Raw genomic sequence first — 7471 nt, forward strand, 5'->3', positions numbered from 1 at the left:
GATTTGAAACATATATTTTCCCCTTAAAGTTAAATACATCAGTAGCAGCAAATTCATAAGCCGTAGATCCATAAAATTTCTTCGAAAGAACTTAATTATGAAGTCTGTACTACTACCAGTGGTGCGGGCCGCACCGGGTGACACCTACAATGGATGACACCCAATTTAAAAAAACAACAACTTTACTTTAAAAAAAGATAAAAATAAATATAGGCCTACAGATCTGGATCATCGTTTTGTCATCAGAACGTCACTGACTCACTTGTAAAAGTTTTAGAAACACTGGTATAATTTAAAACCATTTTAGTAAAGCCTTTTTAATATAACCTAATAAAGAAAACACATTTTAAAGTGTTGAATCGGCCCACAATGTCACAGACAACGAATTTTAAAACAAAATCGACACGCATCCTGCAGTTTTGTAGCAATCATGAATATAGGTAAACTAGTTCACACTTACTTAGACTAAGACTTATAGGTCCTCCCGCGCCATTCGGTGCATTGGGCGGCAAGCTGTCTCCATAAAGATCTGTCATTGGCAATATCTGAAGCCTCCTCCCACCTGGTGTCCACTGTTCTGGGGTCCTCCATCATATGAAGGTGTGTCGCCAAGTAATACGGGGACATCCTTGTTTGCGCTTTCCTCGTATTGGCTTCCATGTTATCGCAACTCTTGGTGTGCGTAATTCATTTTGACGTAGCACATGTCCCACAAACCTCATGCGACGCTCTGTCACAACATCACTAAGTGTTCGACTCCCAGTTCGGCATAGGATCTCCTTGTTTGAAACCCGATCTGTGTAACTGACTCCCAAAATCCGTCTCAGCCATTTTTGTTGAGCCACATTTAGTCTTTTGTCAATTTTGACAGATGACTTCCATGTCTCACATGCATAAGTAGCAGTTGGAATAACGATTGTGTTGAGAAGGTGTATTTTTGTCTCGAGTCTAATGGCTTGGCTAGTCCAAATAGGCTGAAGCCTTTGGAAAATGCTCCCTGCCTTTCCTATTCGGCACGCTACATCATGGTAGGCATCTCCATCATTTGTTATGATGCTGCCAACGTACGTGAACTTGTCCAGCTATTCAAGCTTTGACTCGCCAACTCTGATGGGGGCACCCTTTGCTTTATATCCCACTCGGATAATTTTAGTCTTATCCAAGTTTATGCGGAGTCCAATTTTGGGTGCCTCACTGTCGAGGCTCTCCGCCATTTCTTGAATGCATTTATATGTAGTCCCGAGCAGGGGCGGACTGGCTATATGGGCAAACGGGCAAATGCCCGGTGGGCCGGTATCAAATGGGCCGGTCTGGTCGCAACCAAAGAAATAAAAAAAAATTTCAATGCAGACAACTTTAAAAACAAAAAGTGACAGCAGCAAGACACAAAGGCCCTAACACGTTTTCCTGTTTTTTTTTTTAAATCCTTATTACAGTTAATTTTCTTTGAAATTCAACAAGAATATCAACAAAAAAAAACAACACTATACACTGTACGTATTATCATTTGCAAAACGTTAGACTCGTTAGACCGTACTTTCTGCTATGCACGAGCGGCATGGATTGCTTTGATGTCTTCGAGGTTGTGTTTGGCCTAATCATTTTGCTGGTCGTCCTTTGATGGCTCTCCCAATTTTTTTTTTGCTCCTTCCCTCCCCCGTCTTTTAATGGTTCCAATGAAATTTAACCAAAAAGAGGGATGAGAGAGGTTAAGTTAGAAAACATTTAAACGTTTATTTTAAATAACATAGATCTAAACATTCTACACTTAAAGCTTACCAAAAAATTATTTCATTAAAAAATAAATCTAGATCTTAAATCAATTTTTATACTATTATAATTAATGGCAAACTTATGCTTAGTATGAAGTCATTAATGATGAAAATTATTACAATAATTACAATAATTTATTATACGCTGTCACATCCGATATTTAATGAAAGGAGATTTATATCTCTATATATAATTCTCTTCTTCCCTAAACAGTTTAAATGAAAAGAAGAAGTAAAGGAAAGATCACTCTCTTATTTCTGCGGATAGTCCACGAGAAAACAAGAAAGGGGGGGGGGGAGAGAACACGTGGGTATTCACACGTCGCTACGGATGGCTGCGGCTGGACTGTCAAACCCTGCCCGCTCCCACCTCCCTTCGTCTTGCTGGAGGTTTGGACTAAAAACAAACTATCTTCAACTCTGAAGGAACATCCGAAACATGTCAAACATTTTACAAACACTAAATAGCAGGGCCGGACTTAACCATTGTGGATAATCGGATTTCGCTGGGCCAAGTTTGGGTAGGGAAGTGGATAATTTGTGAGATTTAAAAGCTTGTATTAGAAAATAAATTCGTCTATGTATTTTATTCATTTTTTACTACGTACAGAATTACTTTACGAGCCTTGCGTATAGCAAAGTCATAGAGTATATCATAATAATTCTGTTTCCTACATAGATCACGCTCAATAGCAAGAATTACCAAATGTTTCAATCTATCTTTGAGAATTGTTGACCTCAAGTAACTCTTCATTAGTGAGATTTAAAAGCTTGTATTAGAAAATAAATTCGTCTATGTATTTTATTCATTTTTTACTACGTACAGAATTACTTTACGAGCCTTGCGTATAGCAAAGTCATAGAGTATATCATAATAATTCTGTTTCCTACATAGATCATGCTCAATAGCAAGAATTACCAAATGTTTCAATCTATCTTTGAGAATTGTTGACCTCAAGTAACTCTTCATTAGTTTGAGGCGCGATAAGCTTCTTTCACCAGACTACACAATTATGGCTAAAGCATAATGCCGTTTTTATTTATCGCGCGTAGGATTGGTGTTTTCCATATTTAATGACACCCCAAAATGACAATTTTTTATCTATATATTTCCGTATATTTTAAGGACTTTTCGTATATTTTGCAATTTCGGGAGATTTCCAGGAGCTCCTGGTAAATCGACAGGAGGGCGCGGGAAATCTGTTTTAATTTATAAAATGGTTTAATTTAATAATTTATACACTTGAATTAGCGCGGGTCCTATGAAAGTGCAGATCCTTTGAAATGGGGGCCCACTGCGGTCGCTTAGGTTGCAGTGGCCTAAGACCGGTCATGCAAAATAGCGGCGTATGTTACGCCGCCGGTCGACTAGTTTTAAATAATGGGTCATAGTATATTCATATACAAATCGCGTTTTTGAGAATGTACTAGTGCCTGAGTCAGCCAGGAAAACCAATGATTTAGCATATTTTCAGTCACAGATCAACATGCATGACTAGATTGACACAAGAAATGCGTAAGACGTAACAATCTTATTTTTTGAAGAAAGATCTGTAATCTATAAGTAATACCAAAAAGCTTCAAACTCATTAGGCTGCTATTGTATTGTTTATAGTTTTCAGACTACATACATGTATAAATAGAATACATTATGTAATCCTACGAATGCATACATCCAGTTTTCGATGCGTTATCAAACTTTATATATTTTGTAGAGAATTAGACTTACACCTATAATATAACACATGGGCGTAGCCGGGGGAGGGGAGGGTTTCAAAAAATCACTTGCCTCAGACCTCGTAGTCTGAATGGGAGACCATTGAGACAAATATTTATTGGATGAAAGTGTACAAACCAGTTATTGCGAATTGGCTGCAGACCCACGTAGCAAAGTAAAAATTGTTTTCTTTTTTGTATTATTTGTTGCTTTTTTCCCCCCTCTATTGAGCCAAGAACAAAGATTGATGTACACCAGTAGACCACAAGGTCTGAGAGGGGAACTAGCTACTTTACAACTAGTAGTTACAACTTTACAACTGCAAACTACAGTCACCAAATTTCATGAGCGTATCCAAAAGGGGTTTTGTGGTTTCCCTTCCCCCTCCAATAGAAAAGCTAAAGCAAAACTATAGTTACCATTTTCTACCAGTCGCTGGACTCCATTGAATAGCAGATTTGGTTTTTGAATTTTTTTAGAGGAAGAGTAGCAGCTAATTGCACTGTAGATACCTCAGAATATGCATTTTGAAAGCTTAAAATAACGGAAATAATGCTTGGTTCCGGGGCTTCGCCCCGGACCCAACTGAGGGAACTTGCAGCGCTCCTCCGGACTCCCTAGCTGCCCTTTGGCGGTGTGTACTGTCTTTCCACTAATTATAGGAAGAGAGTATTCTAGGGTAGAAAAACTTTAAAAGAATGAAAGATCAGAATGTAATGAAGATTAATTAGATATAAACACACACTAATATATATTGCGGAGTGGGGTAAAAATCCCCCCCCCCCCACCGAAAATATATGAGATGCCATTTGTGGGCCTGTTTATATGGTAATGCCCGGGCCGATTTTGATACCCAGTCCGCCTCTGCTACTGTTTAATTATTCTAGTCACCAAATTTCATGAGCGTATCCAAAAGGGGTTTTGTGGTTTCCCTTCCCCCTCCAATAGAAAAGCTAAAGCAAAACTATAGTTACCATTTTCTACCAGTCGCTGGACACCATTGAATAGCAGATTTGGTTTTTGAATTTTTTTAGAGGAAGAGTAGCAGCTGATTGCACTGTAGATACCTCAGAATATGCATTTTGAAAGCTTAAAATAACGGAAATAATGCTTCGCCCCGGACCCAACTGAGGGAGCTTGCAGCGCTCCTCCGGACTCCCTAGCTGCCCTTTGGCAGTGTGTACTGTCTTTCCACTAATTATAGGAAGAGAGTATTCTAGGGTAGAAAAACTTAAAAAGAATGAAAGATCAGAATGTAATGAAGATTAATTAGATATAAACACACACTAATATATATTGCGGAGTGGGGTAAAAATCCCCCCCCCCCACCGAAAATATATGAGATGCCATTTGTGGGCCTGTTTATATGGTAATGCCCGGGCCGATTTTGATACCCAGTCCGCCTCTGCTACTGTTTAATTATTCTAGTCACCAAATTTCATGAGCGTATCCAAAAGGGGTTTTGTGGTTTCCCTTCCCCCTCCAATAGAAAAGCTAAAGCAAAACTATAGTTACCATTTTCTACCAGTCGCTGGACACCATTGAATAGCAGATTTGGTTTTTGAATTTTTTTAGAGGAAGAGTAGCAGCTGATTGCACTGTAGATACCTCAGAATATGCATTTTGAAAGCTTAAAATAACGGAAATAATGCTTCGCCCCGGACCCAACTGAGGGAGCTTGCAGCGCTCCTCCGGACTCCCTAGCTGCCCTTTGGCAGTGTGTACTGTCTTTCCACTAATTATAGGAAGAGAGTATTCTAGGGTAGAAAAACTTAAAAAGAATGAAAGATCAGAATGTAATGAAGATTAATTAGATATAAACACACACTAATATATATTGCGGAGTGGGGTAAAAATCCCCCCCCCACCGAAAATATATGAGATGCCATTTGTGGGCCGGTTTATATGGTAATGACCGGGCCGATTTTGATACCCAGTCCGCCCCTGGTCCCGAGTAGTGCAACATTATCATCAGAAAAAATTAAGTCCAAGTCCGTCAATCGGAGTTGTTCACGCCATGGAATACCAAAGGCAGTCTGGTTCATTGCTCTCCTCATTATGTAGTCGATGGCTAGGAGGAAAAGGAAAGGAGATAAGATGTACCCATGTCTCACACCTGTCTCGATGCTAAAAAAAAAACACACAAGGAACAAAAAATATGTAATGATAGTTTTATTGGGATTTTTTTTTGGGGGGGAGAGGGGGGGAGGGTTCGGTGGGTGAGTTGATGGGGTGATACCTTGAGTTAATTTAACCGTACCGGTGACACCAACGCCAATGTAATTTAACCGTACCGGTGACACCAGCGCCAATGTAATTTAACCGTACCGGTGACACCAGCGCCAATGTAATTTAACCGTACCGGTGACACCAACGCCAATGACGCCACTGTTAAAAATTACAATTACGTCCACGTGTATCCATGTGTCCATCTAGTCATGCATGTTAATCAGTGGCTTATAAACTCTTTTAAGTTGTTGGTTCTCCTGGCTTAGTGGGCTGTTTCAGGAAATTAACCCATCCCATTCACTACTGGCACTGGTGAAGATGAGCATTTGTACGAATTAGTTCCAGCATATGGAATAAAAATGTGCCCTTATCTTTGTGTCTTTCTGAGCAATTATTACGTTTTGTTTTGGCCTCTTTAAATTATGGCTCAGTGTTTATGTAAGAAGATTACCTACCTTATACAACAAAAGTTAGTGAGTACGAAAAGACAGAAAGAAAGAGGGAGGAGGAAAAATTAGTCGGAATCTGCCTGCTTAATAACCAACATGCACATTACAATGAGATGGACACATCTATCGTTACACACATTTTAATGGTCACTTTTCTGTTAAACATCAGACAAATATAAGTTTTATAGGCCGAAGCTTTTTTGTTTTAGTGACCCCTCCCACCCTCTAGTCCGCTGATAGACCTGGATACCTATCTAGTCGTCTGACAACATGAGAGGGCGATAAGGCCTATGAGATGTGCAATTAGAAGCACTTCACCTCAGAGGACACTTTGTTTGAGCATTGCTCTTGAATTGCATTGCTCCTGTATCACGCAGACCCACTTGGTGTAAAGATGATATTTTCCTTTATCGCACGAATACTTGGCGTGTTTGACCAACATTAGATGTTAATATGCTTTAAAAGCCTTGATTTACTAAGCGTAGACATTCATTTGTACTGTTTCATCATTCTCCCAAACAGAAGAGAAGACTCCGCCCAGGCTGAGATGACAACATTGCTGCACACTGCCTGAAGCTTCATTAATCAACTTTTTAGGGGTCCCCGAAAGGGGAAAAAAACGCTATTAGTTTTGTGTGGAATGTCTGCATGTCTGTCCGTCCGTCCGTCCGTCCCGTTTAGATCTCATAAACTAGAAAAAATAGTGAAAATCTGACATTATAATATTTTAGAGCATTCAAAGTTCTGATGCAATAGCTACTTTTTTCTTTTCTGAAAGCGAAAATTCTAATTTTTAAATCGCTTATGCAAGCAAAATTTTCATAAAAATACACCACTTTTACAACTATTCACTATTAATAGTAACAAACACCGGAGGCTCTTTAGTAGGGGAGATGGCTATTTAACATATTTTAAAGAAATTTATGCAAATTGTCTTCGAATTTTTGTCAAAATATTTTATTTTTTCTACATCTGTATTGCTAAATTAAGTAAGTTCTTCATACTAACTACTACATTTACAACAACAAAAAAATGTTTACTTTTTTTTAAGAAAAAAATTATTTAGTTTGCATATAAGTGGAACATAATCTAAAACAACAATTAATAAGTAGTTTTTCATAATATCGCGTTAACTAAGGAAATTCAAATAGCTTTTTATTCTAAGAAAATATTTTTTTCTTGAGGATTTGAATAAGTGATTGACCCTTTTGCAAAAGACATCAAGAGACTGATGGTAAGTCACTCGGGAGAAATTTAACAGTTCTGATGTTAGTAAGACAATTAGGTTCTAGAATCGCATTGGC

This window comes from Biomphalaria glabrata, chromosome 2 (assembly GCF_947242115.1).
Source record: "Biomphalaria glabrata chromosome 2, xgBioGlab47.1, whole genome shotgun sequence".
NCBI classification, from domain to species: Eukaryota; Metazoa; Mollusca; class Gastropoda; family Planorbidae; genus Biomphalaria; species Biomphalaria glabrata.